Source organism: Silene latifolia, chromosome Y, assembly GCF_048544455.1.
Source record: "Silene latifolia isolate original U9 population chromosome Y, ASM4854445v1, whole genome shotgun sequence".
Taxonomy (NCBI): domain Eukaryota; kingdom Viridiplantae; phylum Streptophyta; class Magnoliopsida; order Caryophyllales; family Caryophyllaceae; genus Silene; species Silene latifolia.
Window position 1 is genome coordinate 485,515,141 of NC_133538.1, and position 20,022 is coordinate 485,535,162.

The 20,022-nt window shown below is 36.9% G+C and overlaps 1 non-coding gene across 1 annotated transcript; it reads right to left on the reverse strand.

The window, feature by feature from the left end:
* Positions 1-1,133: 1,133 nt before the first annotated feature.
* Positions 1,134-1,240, reverse strand: LOC141636875 (small nucleolar RNA R71). The gene has a single exon (XR_012541451.1). It is a non-coding gene; the product is annotated as a small nucleolar RNA R71 (small nucleolar RNA).
* Between the last annotated feature and the right edge of the window lie 18,782 nt (positions 1,241-20,022).

The following is a 20,022-nucleotide window of genomic DNA, read 5'->3' on the forward strand; positions in this document are numbered from 1 at the left end:
CGGGACCCAGACTTTCCTAGGATTGTAAGATATAACCCAACTCAATCCATCACAACAAAAATTGCTTGCTTATAATTTGAGAACATGTTTGTATGATCAATTCCCATGAATCCCCTATGACCCCATGACACCCTAGTGCTTTTTATCAATTGTTTACAACCCTTTCAATTCATCTTGCTTATTTATTCTCATTGCTATTTAGTTTAGTGACCTTCTACATCAACCCAAATTGTGACACCCCTAAGACACCACTAGTTGCAATAGAAATCTCATCTCAATTCCCGTCCCTTGGGATCCGACCTTTACTTGCCACTTTACTAATTGTAGAGTTGTTTGTGAAGCTATAAATTGTGTTTTGGTCTAGGTCTTCCAACGACAATTGTTCCGAAAAATAGACTATAGCTCCGAGTCCGACCAAAAATGGCGCCGTTGCCGGGGACGGTGTTATCTTAATTTAGATTTTCTTATATTGTTATTAGTTGTGTCTTCCTTTGCCTTGAGGAAGTAAAACTCCTCAAGGTTTGTTCTAATTGTTTTCGAGTTGTTTGATATTTTGCATGTCTAGAAGGTCACAAGGTGATTTGTTACCTTTTGATCGTGAAATTGAAAGAACTTTGACAACCAATAGAAGACTTGCTAGGAGAAATTGGAGAGGTATTAGTGAGGTTGTAGATATTCAACCAACTATTGAGTTCATCAACCCTTTTGCAAGAGAAGGTGAGGAGAACCTAACACAAAATACAACACAAAATCAACCCACAATGCCTAAGTTTTCATCACATTCCGTACCCACCGAGGAGAACCTACCCAATGGTACTCCCACACCACAACATCTAACCGGAAATTTCATTGCTAAATCCGCATTTATCCAATTAGTCGAAAGGAGCCAATTTGGGGGGATGCCTAGTGAAGACCCTCATTCTCATATGGAGAACTTTTGTGACTATTGTGATGCGATTTCTCAAACCGGTGTAACTCAAGACCAAATTCGATGGGTCTTATTTCCTTTTTCTCTAATTGGCACCGCGAAACAATGGTTGAAGGGCCTTGATAAGGCCACTCTCGGAATTGATTCTTGGAAAAAGTTGGCTCTAGCTTTCTACAAAAAATTCTACCCACCGAAAAAGACTAACATGCTAAGAGCTCAAATTACGGGTTTTAAGCAAAGGGATGAAGAATCTTTGTATGAAGCTTGGGAGCGGTTCAAGGGAATTTGTCGCTCATGTCCTCACCATGGACTTTGCGAGTGGTTCTTGGTACAACAATTTTGGAACGGTCTATATGAAGATTCAAGGAACATTCTCAACATGGGATCAAATGGAATGTTCACCGAAGTTGATGACAATCAAACTTGGAACAAAATTGAGGAAATGGCGGTCCATAACTCACAATATAGTAGACCTCGCAAGGCTACTAGAGGAGGAAAGCATGAAGTGGACTCTGTTACTCAATTGGGTGCTCAACTTAGTGCTCACATTGATACCATCAATTTGAAGTTTGAAAAAGCTATGGCTAGACTTGAAGAAGCCTCAAAATCACCAAAGCATCATGTTAATGCCATGACGGCATCCTCATTAATCCCAAGTGGGATATGTGAGAATTGTGGAACTTTGGGACATGACTCAAGTGAATGTAGGGGAACAAATGAACAAGTGAATGCTTTCCAAGCATACAAGAGTGGTACCCCTTATTCTAACTATTACAATGAAAACACCAAATTTCATCCAAATCTCTCATACAAAAGCCAAAATGTTCAAAACCCTCAAACAACATACACCCCACCTCCCATGAGAAACTAAAATCAAAGACCCTTTTACAACCAAAACCAAGGTTACCAAAATCAAAATCCATACAATCAACAAAGTGACCAAGGTTTTGAGTTCAAAAAGCGGTCCTTCAAATGCAAAAGAATCAACAAGAATTTTTCACTCAAATGCAAAAAGATAGTCAAGCAAAGGAAACCACCATCAACAACATCCTAGCTCACACCAAAATATTGGAAACCCAATTGACTCAACTAGCATCTTCAAGCTCACAAAGACAAAAAGGGCAATTACCACCTCAAAGTAATCCCCCAAGACATGAAACGGTTAGTGCCATTCACTTGAGAAGTGGTACAAGGTATGAAGCACCGAAGAAGCAAGTTGAGGATGAAGTTGTGGAAGCTAGTGATAAGGAAGAAATTGTGCAAAACTCCAAAGATGGGGAATCATCAAAAGAAGAAATTTCAAAGAAAAATGAAGACAAGGTCAAGGAGAAGGACCCCATTGTGATTAGACTTCCTTTTCCAAGTCGTCAAGCCAAGCCCAAATTTGATGACCAACTTGGAAAGTTTATGGAAATTGTGAAGAATTTGGAAGTCTCAATTCCTTTCACGGAATTAATCAATCACGTACCGGCCTATGCGAAATACATGAAAGACATCCTCACAAAGAAGAAGTCGATCCGGAAGCTTGAGACTATCGCCTTCACTAAGGTGAGTAGTGCAATACTTCAAGGGAGTTCACCTCCAAAACTAAAGGATACGGGAAGCTTCTCAATACCGTGTACCATTGGCGACACCACGATCAACAAAGCCTTATGTGATCTAGGGGCTAGTGTGAGTGTTATGCCGTACTCGGTGAGTAAAAGGTTGGGGATGGGAGAGCTTAAATGCACCAATATCACACTCCAAATGGCCGATAGATCGACAAAGACACCATTAGGGATATGGGAAGATGTTCCCGTACGAATTGGGAAATTATTCATCCCGGTGGACTTTGTCATTGTTGATATGGAAGAAGATTCCAACATTCCAATCATCCTAGGAAGACCTTTCTTACACACCGCGGGTTCGGTGATTGATGTGAAACATGGAGAGCTCACTCTAGAAGTGGGAGATGAGAGTATAACTTTCAATCTTGACAAGACTACGAGAGCTCCCCGTTTACATGAACCATATTTTATGATCAATCATTATAGCCGGAAGGATGATAGGAAGAAGTCGGAACTCCAATGGAAGAAGAAAATTGAAGATGCTCCATTCAAAGAGCAAGTGAATTGTAACAAAGAGAGCTTGCAAAGCTCACCAAAGTCAAGCAATGAAGAAGATGGCCTCATTGGCCAAAACAAGATAATGGGAGAGTTGTCTCTATCAACTCAAGATATCTTTAATGATCAAGTAGATGAAGTATGTGGTCTTTGGGACGATGAGTTTGAAGGGATTTTCAATCCCTACATTGGTAATGCTATCGATCAAGACCGACAACAAGGGCAAAGTTCTATTGAAGAACTTTATCACGACAATGAACAAGCTTTTGATTACTTTTTCAAGGTGTTGAGCAACATCAACAACACCTTGGACATGCCCCCTTGACATCTCATCAAGAATGAGAGTTTGGTGGAGTCCTCCCTAACCCACCATTTGTAAATATTTCTAACTTCCTAACTCGCATTTTAATTCTTAATTTGCATTTTTGCCATTTTTGGATTTTTATGCCTTGATCAAGATAATTATCATGTTTGAGAGAAGTGAGGGAGGGACTAATGATTTCAATTGATGTGTAGTGCTTTAGCTTAGTGTGGGGATAGCAATTGCCTAGGCTATTCATGCCTTAGTAGTGCCCCCACAATGAAGAACATGAGATTTTGAAGAATGAAAAATGACAAGGGATATGCAAGGTACACGGATGGAACTAAATCCGGGTAAAAGGGGTAGAACCCGAGCGGTTTCAAGAGAATCCGCTCGTCTTGATTTAATCCGGGCATATTGGGCGAGAAGACGCCCGTCTTACGAGCTGAATTTTGAAATTTTATAGCGTTAACGAATCCGGGCGTCTGCAATAGAATCCGCCAGTCTTCATAAAGACGCCCGTCCTGAAAGAGAAGACGCCCGTCTTTTTGGCTGAGGAAAACAAGAAAAATCCCTGGAAAGGAATCCGCCCGTCTTCTCTCAAAGACGCCCATCCCGCATTTTCAAATCCGCCCGTCTTTTCTAGAATCCGCCCGTCTTTAGGCGAGAATTCCTGAAGCCCATCTAGACAGAATCTGGGCGTCCCGAAGGTAAGCCGCCCGTCTTCCCCCTGCACTTCAAATTTTTCGGGTTTATTATAAACCCCATCCCACATTCATTTCCTCATTCCTTCATTCAAACACTACCCATAAACCCCATAACTCCAAAACCCTCATCCTCTCCATCACAAAAACAAGATTCCTCAACAACATTCACCAAAATCAAATCAAAACATCCTTTTAACAACAAATTAATCACTCCTCTTTCAACAACAATCAAAACCAAGCACAAAATCTTCAACTTTTGAGTCGATTTTTGAATTCATAAAGGCAAAGCCTTTCATCTTTAAATCGATTTGGGTACACTAGAAATTGAATATTTTTGCTCTTTTCTTGGTTTATTCATCAATGGCAAAGACAAAGGGAGCAACAAAAGCAACAAAGGCAAAGGCACCAAAGGCAAAGGCACTCTCATCAAGACAAAATAGTCTTCAAGCAAAGAAAGCATTGGCTATGGTGGTAGCTAGCCCAAACTTGGAGGTGCAACAACAACAACCTCCCATGGAATCAACAACATCTACCACTCCGGAAATTGCTCAACTTTCGAATTATCCGGAGGTAATTTTCATTTCCAAATCCCATAGGGACACTTTTGCCAAGTTTGCTAGTAAATAATTTCTATCCACCAAGTTTTTTTGTGAAGATGCCTTAGATAAGTTGGGTGTCCTTGAGCAAACTAGAGCCTTCTTTAAAGCCATGGGGTTGGAGAAATTGTTTACAACAAAAGAATTGACATACCCCTCCCTTACCTTAGAATTTTTGAGTTCTTTGAAAGTTAACAAGGTTGAGACTATGGAAACCATCGAGTTTCGCCTAGCTAATGTTAGTAGGCACATCTCCTTTGAGGAAATGGGTAAAGCTTTGGGTCTTAGTGATTCACCGAGTTATTTCAAGAATGTTGGCAAATATGATCCCTGAAGGAAATGTAGATTCATATACATGTTAACATACTCTTATATGTCTAAATAATTTGTCATAAAATTAATTACGGATCTTATGCATGCAAACAATAATATAAATAGAGGAGAAATCATGTCCTTACATAGTAGATTTCGGCTATTAGGGCACAAGAGAGATCACCTTTCTCTTCTTGTTCTTGAGCTTTTCCAATGGAAGAATAAAGATCTAAGTGTAAGATCTCTCCCTATGTATTATACCCAAGGCTTAACACTTAATCTAATTAATATTACAATACTAGTATAATATTAATTTTAGTAGAAAATTGAACCAAAAACTTTTATAAAACTCTTATAAATTTCGGTTTTTAAGAGAGAAGAAGAGAGGATTTTTCTTCTCACTAGAACTTGTGTTTTTGGATGAGTGAATGGAATGGAAATAATACACTACCTTTAGTATATTATTAGGCAAAATTAAAGAAAAAACAATGATCACATTTGCTTCCCCAAAACCGTGTAAGAGGAGCTTTAGGGTGAGCCAATGCATGGAGAAATTGTTCTTCACAAGGAACAATAGGCTTGCATGGCTAGGTTTCCTTTTAATCATTGTGTTTTCCACTAATTACAAGCAACATATAATTAGTATAAACCCTTCTAATTTTCGGCCCATTCTATAATATGGATTCCATATTATTTTTTGTCAATTGTCTATATGTTACATGTCACATGTCACATATATTTGTTATGTATTTTTAACATATTAAAAATCAACGTATTAATAAAAATACGTCACATACAAAAATTGACTTAGTAATTTCATATTTACCTATGCCAAAAATTTTACCAATTTATAAATCACAACTGATTGTATTTATAACAATTCATTCAATTTAATTGTTACATTAAACAATTATTTCATCCGAGTAATGATACAATTCAATTACTCAGACCGTATCTCATTTGATCACATTTCAATTTGATACGTAAATTTTACTTCCAAAATCGTCCGTCAATTTTCAAGTAATTTAATTAACTCGTAACATTATACGATTAATTAAATAATCAATTAAGAGTATTGCCCTTTAGGTATGACCTAGGGGTCAACTGATCACCACCGTCGTCACGACAAGTAATGTCAAACTCTAGTCACCAATCATTACCGATATATGTTGACCGGTTGTGAGTAACAATATTACTTCCCAATTGTATTCATTTTAATGAGACTTAAACATGTGATCATCATGATCACGATCGTGATCGCATTATTGTCGGAGGACACATATTCCAACAATCTCTCACTTGTCCTCGACAAGTGTGCGTCACCAATTCTCTTGTCCTATTACTATCTCCCACTCAATGCAAGGTGTCTTTCAGGTCGTACTTGCAAGTGATCATATCGAGAGTGGTTTCCTCGATCCGGAGAATAAGCGATTGACCAGGACTTATCCGTCATAGATACTTTCCGAGCGTGGCCACGCATTTTCGATTCATTACTCCTCGAGTGGCCCCGAGATATTGTTATAACCCTGACAAGGGGTGGACAATTCTATCGCACTCATTCCCTTCGACTAGCCACGACCATCATAACCCAAAATATGCCCATTTGACCCCATTTACGAAGGTCGTAGTAACACAAATCAACGTTAATCTGAAACTGTGCCATCTTAGGTGAATAGTCTTTAGTCAAAAGAATCGACTCATTCGAATACTATAGTAGCTCTCGCCACGACCAGGCTATATAAATTTGCCAGAACTCTATTAGCGGTCATTAGGCCCGACAAAATGTTCCTAATGATCTGCCTATGTGATCGACTAGTCATCTCACATGACTGTATGGCACTTGAACTTGCCATCAATCGCCTCACACTCTAGTCACTTCGAGACGTAACCTCATATAAGTAACTATGGGCAAAAACAATGTTAATCCATGTTCACTTTAACGGGGTTCAATTGTCTCTACAACCCGTTTGGATATAACAATGTACAGGGTGAGTTAAGAATAACTCATACGACAAATGTCGACATCACACTTGGGTAGTCAATGTCATATTGCAACCTTGTGATGTTTATCATAAGTGTAAACACTTATTGATTGTAATAGAAGTTTAACATCCCATGTGTCCATGTGTTCAAACTTCTTACACTTGCATTTTCCTTCACATTCATGTTTTCTCTCATAGCATGAATCTTACCAAGTGCACATCAAGGTTCTCGACCTTGGTTTTGGTTCTTTAATTTGAAAGAACTTTCTTATCGCTCATCTCATAACGAACGAATTTGTGATGAATAATACAACTTGTACTGATCAAGTGTTCCATCCACACACAATGCACTAGGTATATGTTTTGTAGAATCTTGTAACAATTTACAAGATTATTCAGCTTAGCACTTCTCACAAGTCCTAGCTTTACTAGGAAAGATTGTTTTTGAATAACTTCTTATTCAACCAAGCATCTTTCCAAAGCTTCTCATTTCTCTTTCTAGCTCGAAAGTTTTAGGATTCTCATAAATCCTTACCTGTGTTCGGATTTCATATATATGTGCAACCTATTGTCACATAATCGAGTATTCCGTCAAACACCGAAATCGCTCATCGGATTCTACTTGAGAATTCATGACGTTTCTATTATGGCTCACCAACCAATCATCATTCTCTTATGCATATGATTCAAAATTGGACATGTACATGATTATTCTAATGGCGGAAACATTAGTTATTGATAATCATGAGATCAACCGTTCTCAGGTTCAATGAACTACCATGACTGCTAATGGTAATTCCATTTTTATTCATATGAATATCCTATGTATATGTTGATACGATGTGTATCTCTTTAATACTAATCCAACATCCCATGATGTAATTGGATTCATCATTGTCCATTTTCATCCAGAATTGAAAACTCAAAAGCTTCTTTATGAAAGAAGGTATTAGCTCGTCATTCTTTAATGAGTAATGAGTTTTATACATTCAAGGATGATAGCTCCCACTAAATTCCATGTCTTCACATGAGAATTTCCTAACTCCCACTCAATTCAACATATTTCGAAATTGACTTCTCAATCGAAATTTGTCAAAGATATAAATATAAATTGCTTTGCCAAGTTACTAGGATAAAACCATATATGTTCCCATCATATCCTTTCAAAAAGCCTATTTTGAAGTGGTCTCATCTCAACCTTACGGAAAGAGATTTTTAAATCTCTAACACACTCATGTCATAATGATGTGTAGTAATGTCATTATTCAAATATAAACAATATCTAGAATACGTCCTTCGGAATACTCTTTTGGAAGGAGGATTAACCATTTCCTAGTGAGGTTAAGTAATGACATTTGCGTGGTTAAAACGTTGGCTATTGAAGATATCGGAATATCAATCTTTGCAACTTAATCTTGATCATAACTAGTATGTTAATTTGATTCATTTAGGCTCTTAAGTAAAACTCATGATTGAAACTATTTGGTCAAAATTTATCATATAGAACTTAGTCAAAACTTGTTAAGACTTTACATTAGTCATTTTTATCCAAAACTTCTTTTGGTCTCCTCGTGTAGTTATTTTGAGAATTTACTCTTATGATTACTACACTTGGTCTCATTAGTTATATAGAACTAACTTGAGACCATAGATCTCATCTATTTGGTATACTATGTAAATAGATATACCTTTATTCAAATCATTTTCTCTTGTGTAGATCTACATTTACACAAGTACACAATTTTATCTTGCCTTGTGTGTTGTGTCCTCATTTTTCTCCCACTCTATCTTTAGAATAAATACACTATATATTCAAAGATAGCATATGAGACACTAATCAATGATGTTGAAGTATAAGGAGAACTATCTCATAGACAGACTAATAGTAATTGATTTCATGTGTGTACTTGGTGATTGACATACCTTTAAGAGAGTTCATAGACTCAAAATCACTTCATAAATGATCATACACAAGCCTTAAGCATGTGGACATATAATGAAACCCGTCATTATAATTGTCTATTAGATCACCTTTAAGTGAATGATCTTATGTTTCAAAACGCAAGCATTTAAAGATGAATTTTAGAACATTAAAAGGATAAATGATAAAACGGGTGACTTGGGTTGCAAACCAAGTCACTATCATCCAAAATACAACTCATTATCCAAAATACTTTTCCATGTCGAACACGGAAACTCAAAGTCCTAGAATCCAAAACATAACTTAAAATAAGACAATGAAGAACAAAGCTCCATAAAAGCTATCCTTAGCTTCTCCATGGTTTCTCATGCTTGTTTTTCTTTTCCCTTGTCTTTGCTTGGTGGAGGCCCTATTTACAATAAAAAGGGAGATACATTATCACAACTTTGCATCATAATACCATAGTTGAATTTAGAAACATAAAAGAAGGTTAGTCATTTACCCACTGGAGTGATCTTTCCAGCTTTGATATCACCAAGGTATTTGGAACAATTCCTCTTCCAATGTCCCATGCCATTACAATAATGGCATTTGTCAAGAGGACCCTTCTTGACTTTGGAGGTGCTAGCTTCACAAGACTTAGCTTTGGTGAATGTGGGAGCTTGCTTTTTACCCTTTCTTGCACTCTTCTTGAACTTCCCCTTACTCTTTGTGCTTATGTTAAGCACATCCTTGGGAGGGTTCACATTTAACCCCATGTCCCTCTCGGCTTGCACAAGTAACTTGTGCAACTCCTCAAGAGACACGTCCTTGTCTTGCATGTTGAAATTCACCCGGAATTGCACATATGCCTTGACTTTAGACAAGGAGTGTAGAATCCTATCTACGATGAGTTCTTTGGGGATTTCAACCTTTTGAATTTTCAAGGTCTCGACAAGCTCCATGAGTTTGAGCACATGAGGGCTAACCTTTTGGCCCTCTTTGAAGTCGAGATCAAAGAATGCCGCGGCCGCCTCATATTGGACGATCCGCGGAGTTTGTGAAAACATGGTCACAAGTTTGGAGTAAATCTCATTAGCATTGCCCATTTTGAAGGCTCTCCTTTGGAGTTCCGCCTCCATCGCAAATATTAATACATTTTTCATTGCGGCGGACTCCTTTTGGTAAGCCTCATAGGCTTCCCTAGTGGCCGCGGTGGACCTAGCGGAGGGTTCGGGTGGAGAGGCCTCGGTAAGGTAACGAAGCTTGTCGTCACCCTCGGCGGCTAATTTGAGTTGGGCATCCCACTCGGAGAAATTTGACCCATTCTTTTCAAGTTTACATCGATCCATAAAGGATCGGAGCCAAGATGAAGTAGCGAGTGGTGTAGCATTAGGAGTTGGTGTTGCCATTTGTTATGAATAAGAAGTGGTCTACAAAACAAAATATAAGGAGTAAAACATTTGTCGTTTTAATTATACTCGTAAAAATGAATGATTTAAACAAGTTTTATGCATTTTTCTAGTGACCTCTACCCAACTAGAATAAATGATTCCAAGACCCAAATTCATATCGACTTAGGCACGGGGTAGCCGATGAAACCCTCATCAATATAACTCGGTGGATTAACCTTTTAATCGATTCTACTTTTAGAACTCTTGGTCGATAAAATTACTCTAATATTTATCTATAGCCCAAAACACATCAATAAGGGCACGGGGTAGCCGATGAAACCCTTATCAATTACTTTTGTTGAGTTCAATCCAAATTTCGAATAAATGTGTCCATTATCCAAACCCACATTAACTTAGGGACGGGGTAGCCGATGAAACCCTCATCAACATGAATTCGGTGGATTAGACATTTATCACCCACTTCCCCTACGTAACAAGGTTTGTACCCGGGGGTAGCCGAGTGCACTCCCTCGCGAAATAGGTTTTCATGGTTTCTACTATTTGGTAAGGCTATGTCTCAATTGATAGTTTTAGCGAGAGGTCATGTCAATTTATTATCTATCACGTTATAAGTGAACTAAAGCGGTGAACTACGATAATTCTAATTGACACGGTCGATAAACTCGATAAAATAAGGATGCATGTTTAGTTATGGCGATTTAGCGATGCAAGTGACATAAAATAAAATGCAAGCATAAAGATAAAAATCCTAGTATGGCCTTTCCTAAAATAGAAAAACTATTAATCTATTACATATTCGGAAACCAACTCCATTGGTCCCTTGAACATCGGTTGTGGCACACATCTCGAGGTAACACCGTCTTTATGTATCGCCATTCTTGAAGAAATCCGTCTTTTGGAACTCCGAAATGAATAAAATTACATAATAAATTACATAATTTCCTATTATACATTTGTAACTAAAATAAAATAAATCTATTAAATTACAAAACGGTGATACGAGATCACAATAAAAATTACAACCGAATCGATATTCCCATACATTTAGGGAAATACCAATTAAAATCTAAGGCCATACTAAGTAAAATTACATAATTCAAAAATTACATAAATTAAAATTATGACAATCATAAAGAAAATGCAGCATTATAATATGTATGAACATGCTCAATTTTTATGCTAAATCGCCTTTTAATTAGCCAATATCGTATATTACTCGGTTTTTTACGGATTTGCGTGATTTCAACATTTTATAATCACAAAAATGCATAAACTCATATTTATGCATAAGTTAATTACCCTAACCTCTTAGGACTCAAAATATAGTCTTCACTAATAATTTGACCATAATTAACCTTTATTTATAAAATTGTTCAAAAATGGACCAAAAATTACAAAAATAAGCCATTAAACTTCAAATAAATCTAAAAATTTCAAATAAATTCAAAATTTGAAATTTAAATTCATGAACATTCTGGAAAAATCCATGACACTCATAATGTTCAAAATCTTAGGTTAAAAATTTGAAATTTTTTAGGAAAAACAATGTTGCGGTTTATCAATTTATAATAAAATAATCATAAAAACATGGAAAAATTATTTTCATTAACTTTTCAATTTTAGATCTGAAAAATATAATAAAATGCAACATTAGACGTTTTTCCTAAGTCATAGATTATGTTTTATTAATTTTTCACTAATAATGTCACTATTTATGCTATTTTTCTTCAAAAATTCATAAATCATGCTAAAAGACTTCTTTATAGCCAATTATTTTACACACATCTTGTAAAATTACATGTGACAACATATTAATTTTCTATGACCAGATTCGAAATTTAACTCATATTAACCTATTTTTCTCTTAAATCCGAATTTAATGATGAAAAAATCATTTTTCGAGCATAACAAGTCCAAAAATTATGAAAATTTACAGGTTATCTCAAAATAATATATGTAACAACATATCCAAAAACCAAGTGAAAATTCGAAGTATAGCTATTTTTAGACTAAAAATGACATTTTTACTCATAAAATCACATTTAAATGCCATTATTGTAAATTATGAACAATAAAAATCCGAAAAATTAACCAAAATATCCTAAAACACTTTAGGACCAGAAATATTAACATGCATGTAATAATTTCCTGATATATCATAATAACACAAATTTTACAAGTTTTATTTTGTTATTCATATAACTCGGAAAAACTTTTAACCAATTTGCATGCAAACAACCGTGGCTCTTGATACCGATTGAAGGAAATGTAGATTCATATACATGTTAACATACTCTTATATGTCTAAATAATTTGTCATAAAATTAATTACGGATCTTATGCATGCAAACAATAATATAAATAGAGGAGAAATCATGTCCTTACATAGTAGATTTCGGCTATTAGGGCACAAGAGAGATCACCTTTCTCTTCTTGTTCTTGAGCTTTTCCAATGGAAGAATAAAGATCTAAGTGTAAGATCTCTCCCTATGTATTATACCCAAGGCTTAACACTTAATCTAATTAATATTACAATACTAGTATAATATTAATTTTAGTAGAAAATTGAACCAAAAACTTTTATAAAACTCTTATAAATTTCGGTTTTTAAGAGAGAAGAAGAGAGGATTTTTCTTCTCACTAGAACTTGTGTTTTTGGATGAGTGAATGGAATGGAAATAATACACTACCTTTAGTATATTATTAGGCAAAATTAAAGAAAAACAATGATCACATTTGCTTCCCCAAAACCGTGTAAGAGGAGCTTTAGGGTGAGCCAATGCATGGAGAAATTGTTCTTCACAAGGAACAATAGGCTTGCATGGCTAGGTTTCCTTTTAATCATTGTGTTTTCCACTAATTACAAGCAACATATAATTAGTATAAACCCTTCTAATTTTCGGCCCATTCTATAATATGGATTCCATATTATTTTTTGTCAATTGTCTATATGTTACATGTCACATGTCACATATATTTGTTATGTATTTTTAACATATTAAAAATCAACGTATTAATAAAAATACGTCACATACAAAAATTGACTTAGTAATTTCATATTTACCTATGCCAAAAATTTTACCAATTTATAAATCACAACTGATTGTATTTATAACAATTCATTCAATTTAATTGTTACATTAAACAATTATTTCATCCGAGTAATGATACAATTCAATTACTCAGACCGTATCTCATTTGATCACATTTCAATTTGATACGTAAATTTTACTTCCAAAATCGTCCGTCAATTTTCAAGTAATTTAATTAACTCGTAACATTATACGATTAATTAAATAATCAATTAAGAGTATTGCCCTTTAGGTATGACCTAGGGGGTCAACTGATCACCACCGTCACACGACAGTAATGTCAAACTCTAGTCGACCCAATCATTACCGATATATGTTGACCGGTTTGAAGAACAATATTACTTCCCAATTGTATTCATTTTAATGAGACTTAAACATGTGATCATCATGATCAACAGTCGTGATCGCATTATTGTCGGAGGACACATATTCCAACAATCCCGACCCTCTTTGGGAGGCAATTTCCGGAAGGAAATTCGAGAGCTTTCATGCTAGTCGCGCTCTATTAGTCCACCATCCGGCCATTAGAGTGTGGCACAAGGTTGTAGGGAACACCATCATTGCAAGAAAAGACACCAACCATTTCACCAAACTCGATTTTGTTCTTCTTGCGTCGGCCTTGAACATTGGAAGGGAATTCACCAAGCCTTTCAACTCTCTAAGACTTTTGGTGGATAGATGGCTAAATGTTGATTGTGGGAAGCAAGGCACTACCGTCATTGTGAATGGAGGTCTAGTCACTCTTTTGGCTAAATACTTTGATCCTAACTTCAACAAGGATAGAATGTATGAGGCAAAGAAGGATGGTCATCTCATTGATATTGATACTATGATAAACAAGTACAAGTGGGTCTGTCATAACCCTCTTGACACCAAGTACGGGTGGCTCACTAGTGAGGCTAGATCTTTTACTTTGCCTTCGAAGATTTGTCGTTTAAGTGTCCACCGGACCAACTATCTCCTTCCCCTTTCAAAAGAGGCCGAATACATTATCTGACAACAAAAGGTTGAAATTGAAATGCCCTCCTCTTCCATTGTCACACCACCCTATCCTTTCAAGTACCAAGAGTTCAAGCCCGAAGGTGTTGAAGCAAGCAAAGATTATATGACTCTTCATATGCAAGAGATGCACAAGCAAGCCTTCAAGGACCGGGAAGATGCTTACTTAGCCCAATATCCACCCCTCCTTCACTTAGCTAGGCAAGGACTACTTGACCCTTCATGTCCTTTGCCTAGTTGGGCGGATAGGGAAGTCTTCTTTCCGAGTGCATCTAGGGGCGAGTTTCCGGGTGATAATGAAGTTGTCGGTGATGAAGAGGTTGATGATAACATTGATGAAGAAGCTAGTGAAGAAGGAGAAGAGGATGATGAGCAAGGTGAACAACAAAGTGAAGAGGGAAGTGGTGATAAGTCCACTTCTAGTGAGGAAGATGATGATAGTGATGATATGATGGAAGATTAGCAAACTATGGAGGCTCCTACCCTCTTGAGGTTTGTCTATTTCTCTCTTTGTTGTATTTTATTAATCTTGATCATTGTTGGAGTAGTCCTAGCACCATAGAGGACTAACACCTCGGCCCCATTGAGGTGTTCTCAATTTATTGTTCCCACCTTTTAAAAATCCAAAATGACAAATTTAGTTTCATGCATTGCATAGTGTGTGCATGAACTACACCCAACCTTAGGACATTAGAAATAATGTCTAACTCGGTTTGGGGAAGTACATACATACACAACGGGAGGTAATCTAAATTATCCTCTCCGTCATAAACAAAAACCATGCATCATGTAGTGTAGATTAGTGTAGCTTGAATTTAGTGTAGAAATCATGCATCATATTTGCATAATTTCCCATCATTTTGGCCATTGAGGACAATGTCCATATTAGTGTGGGGATGGGGAATTCTAACTTAACTTTTATTCAAAAATCCAAAAAAATTGAAAAATTTCGAAAAACCATAAAAAATTGAAAATTGAAAAACCAAAAACAAGTTCTTTTCCTTTGTAGTGTAGTCAAGTATATATTATCGTATATATTGTGTTTGTTCTATCCTTGTTCACATTGATCGACTACGCCACATCCGAGACATGAGGATATTGAAGACCGCATGGTATGATCTTTCCAATCTCCTTTTTCCTCTTTATGTTAATGACTATGTGGCTTTATTTTGATTGATGTGGTATTACAATGTGAACTTAGGACTTGCATTTAGTTTATATGTCATATTAGTTGGTAGAATCACTTACATTAGGAAGTATATAATAGTTGCATCATGGCATTTAGTTGCATTTAGATAAAATATTTTGAAAATCGCCTAATTGAGAACTTTGACAAGAGCAACTAAGCCATTACAAATACTTTTTCAACTTAAGACTTCGCCTACTAGAATGGTAGTAAAACACCCTAGATTGTGTCATACTAGTGTCTTTCGACCCATGACCCAAAACCTAGTCAAGGGTTTGCATGTGAGTCACCTATCCAACCCCGTGATGCGATGTGGACTTGGTTAACTTGTCTAGGTGACCTTGATTGACCTTGTGGTACGACAACCCAAAAATACTTTGTTTCAATAAGTTTGAAGTGCTTATTTCAAAGATTTTGTATGTGGAAACGTTTTATTGCCAAGGAAACCTCAAATGTTATAAAATGTTGAAATATTGAGAATTTTAGTTGCTTTGATGGAGGCGTACCACTTCGATGTGCTTTAGAGAGGGATCCATTGAATTGGGCCCCCACACGGTAGTGAATTCAACCGCCCAGAGACAGAGTGACTATCACCCCGAAAAGCTATTGTCTAGAGGTTAACCGGTTGCCTAATAAGCGATTGGCGAAAGCAAAGGACATTAGCACGGAAGGGACAAACCCCATCTCTAATTTTTGAAATGTGAAAGTTGAATGAGGTCAATTTTTGAATGCTAGTCATATCCACCCTTGTTTACAACGATTTGATCATTTCATTCCCAAAAAGTCTTTTTGTCAAGCCACTTTGTCGAGCTTGGGACGATCCATGACCTTTACTTTTGTAGAGAACTCGAGACTTGTCATGTCATATGCTACTAGCATCATGGGGATCATCATTCCATACCATCCGATCGCTCTTGACGAAAGTATTTGGAAATTGAGGACGAAAGTAGTCTAGTTTAACACCATTTGGAGGTGATTTAGTGCCATCCTCTTAGCCTTAGTAATTTGTTGAACCAGTATTTATGACGGAATATATGCTCTTAAATTTGTTCTCTTTTAGTTGCCTCCGCCACTTGATGAGGAAGTGGCTATTCCTTTTATTGATGCATCCATTATTTGATTTTGTGTGCTTAATGTTTGGATGTGTCGCCATTTTAGCAAGACCCACCTTGCCTTGCAAGAAGGCATCCTACCTCATGGTTGTCTTGTTGTGAGTTGAAGGGGCGGAGTGAGACCCGCTAATAGTCTCATATCGGCTATGTTATTAGGTTAGTTTAAATAATGGTCCTAGTCTTTGTCACCTCTTTACTCGGGACGAGCAAAGGTTCGGTTTGGGGATATTTGATGTGACCATAATTAACGCATATTTAGTCCCCGAATTAGCCTTGTTCCCATGCTTTTTAGTGCATATTTGGGTCATTTATTGTCTTTAGTTCTTTGTTTTGCATATTCTTTGAGGTTTTGTGTCCTTTGTAGGAAAGGAATGCAAACCTTGCATTTTCATGGCAAAATGAGACTAAATTGATTGAATCTAATGACCAAGCATAAAGGAGAGACAAGATTAGAAGGCCTTTGTACATATTATAGTAGTTGGGCAATGATGAGGAAAGATCCTTGCATCCCCAAGGAAATCCCCAAGGATTTTATGAAGAAAAGGGAAGAAAAGAAGAAGAAAGTACGCTGCATGACAATCCGCCCGTCTTCCCCTGAAGACGCCCGTCCCCAGGACCACAATCCGTGCGTCTTGTACCAAAGACGCCCGGGCAGCAGCATCCAGAAGACGCCCGTCTTCTCCCAAAGAAGCCCGGGCAAAGACACAGGAATCCGGCCGTCCCGTGCCTAAGACGCACGGATTCCAAGACAGCGCAAATTCGTTTCTTCAAGCTTCAAGAAAGATGCCCTTCCTTCAGAAAATACCGGTGTTTCCCTAAGTAGGGACTTAATCGTCATTTAAGCCCTTAGTTAACCCTAATGCATCCACCTAATTTCCACTATAAATACCCTATTAGTCTAATTAGAAGAGCATGTTCTTCTTATCAATTCTTAGAGTAGTTAATATCAATCAAATCTCTCTTTAGTTTTGTAATCAACAATTAATCAAGTTTGAATACAAGTTTTATTTCCTTAATCTCTCTTTTGTTCATCCTTTATTTTGGGTAATTGAAGATTATTTGGGTTATTATTGGGAGATTGACAACCTCTCAATCAAACATCAAGTACTTCTATTATTCTTTGCTTTATTATTGGAATCATTAGTAGGTATAATTCTCTTAATCCCTCTTTGATTATTGCTAATTACTTTAATTTGTTCATCATGTTTCACTTTGTTGGTATGATTGACAACCTTGCTAGCATGTTCAACATGATAATGAGTGAGTAGTTCCATAGCTAGGGTTAATGGGTAATTAGGGGAAACAACATGGGGAATGATTCATGCTGAAATTAATATGCTTTCATGGTTTATTTGCTTGCTTATTTTGATCTCAACTCATGCACATGTTATGTTTGATGAAATGCTAAGCCTATGAATCCTTGCATTTACAACCATCGCTTATCTTTTCAATGAGACTTGTAAGACATAAACAACTCGGGTCTCATTAGACCATGCATGTTGTTGAGTAGGGAAGACTAAGTCGACTTGTAGGTGTTGTACAATCTAATCGATTCGGCTCCGGGACCCAAACTTTCTTAGGATTATAAGATATAACCCAACTCAATCCATCACAACAATAATTGCTTGCTTATAATTTGAGAACATGTTTGTATGATCAATTCCCATGAATCCTCTATGACCCCATGACACCCTAGTGCTGTTTATCAATTGTTTACAACCCTTTCAATTCATCTTGCTTATTTATTTTCATTGCTATTTAGTTTAGTGACCTTCTACATCAACCAAAATTGTGACACCCCTAAGACACCACTAGTTGCAATAGAAATCTCATCTCAATTCCCGTCCCTTGGGATCCGACCTTTGCTTGCCTCTTTACTAATTGTAGAGTTGTTTGTGAAGCTATAAATTGTGTTTTGGTCTAGGTGCTTCCAACGACAATTGTTCCGAAAAATAGAATATAGCTCCGAGTCCGACCACCAACCTCTCATATCAAGAACTCATTGGAGCCCTAATGGCTCATGAACTCACTTTAAATGCTGATGAAGGTGAACCGAGCACTCGGAAGAGTATGGTTAGTCCAACTAGCTATGGTGTGAGTGCTAGGGATGAGATGAGTGATACTCATTTCAAATTGATGAAAATTTCTCCTTGTGGTCCGGAATTGGTCATTCTCGCAAAGGGTAACACGGATGAGAAATTGGAGGGTATTGAGGCAATGGAGAAAAAGCTTGATGCTTTTATGATGTCGGTCAATGAAAAATTGGAAGCTCAATCCAAATTATTTGAGGGCTTGGTCTCGGGAATGGCAACGGGAAGGGGTGTTGGATCGTGTAGCTTGGGTGTTCCAATGATGACTTGTTTGCAAGACTAATGGCCTTCGAAACAAAATTGGCCGTGAGTCTTGCAGCTACAGATCGTTAATCAAACACGGTTGCGGATTTTGCAACTCAGGGCGGAGCTTTGTTGAAACTTGGTCGAGAGCTGCGAGAAGAATTGGGCCAACTTTATGAGGTTATTCGGGGTTTGACTCTGAATATTACAAATTTCGACATTTGTTTGACGGCCCAAGCAAATAATGTGCGCTCGTGCTTTGATATTCTTGATTCTCTCGAGTTTCGGACTCGACCCGGTTATGTTGACCCTACCAAAGTTCATCACCCCTAAGCCCATTTCCCTTTTCCTTTTTCCTTTCTCAGCCTAGCACTTTATTTTGCATATTTCACTATTCGGCCCATTTTGGCTTTTGTTCATTCGGCCCACTATGGCTTCTCCTATTCGGCCCATATGGTTTATTTTGGATAATCTTATGTTGTGTGCTTAGATTACTTATTCTCGTTTTCGTAATTTGTGTTTGCATGACTATTTCTTTCCACAACTTATATTATTCTAGTTGTTTTATGTCTTGTTCTTATCTTTTCGATGATGTCAAGAGGGGGAAGAAATCGTATGATTTGAATTATTGCCTAAGCTTGCTCCTTGTCAAGATCTTTAATCTCTTAAGGGGTTCCATGCTATAACTTTGAATACAACTAGCTTGTTCTTGCGATCAACTTACTATAACTTTGGTAGTAGCATGTTGAGGGGGAACTTGACCATTAGTCACAAATCATAAGAGACTTGCCATCATCAAAAAGGGGGAATTTGTTGGACCATATTTATATAAGTTTTGATAATGACAAGTACTATGATTTGTAATATAAACACTTGTGCTTGTAATTGTTTGTTGAATGGTGCATATCTTAGTTAACAATTACCTGAAAAGCATGATTGTGGTTATAGCTTATGATGGAATTATCATGAATAAATTGGAGCTTGGTAATCAAGTTTGGTTATGGTTGTTTTGCCTATAACCATAGAAGACTAAATCAAGCTAAACAATATATTATTT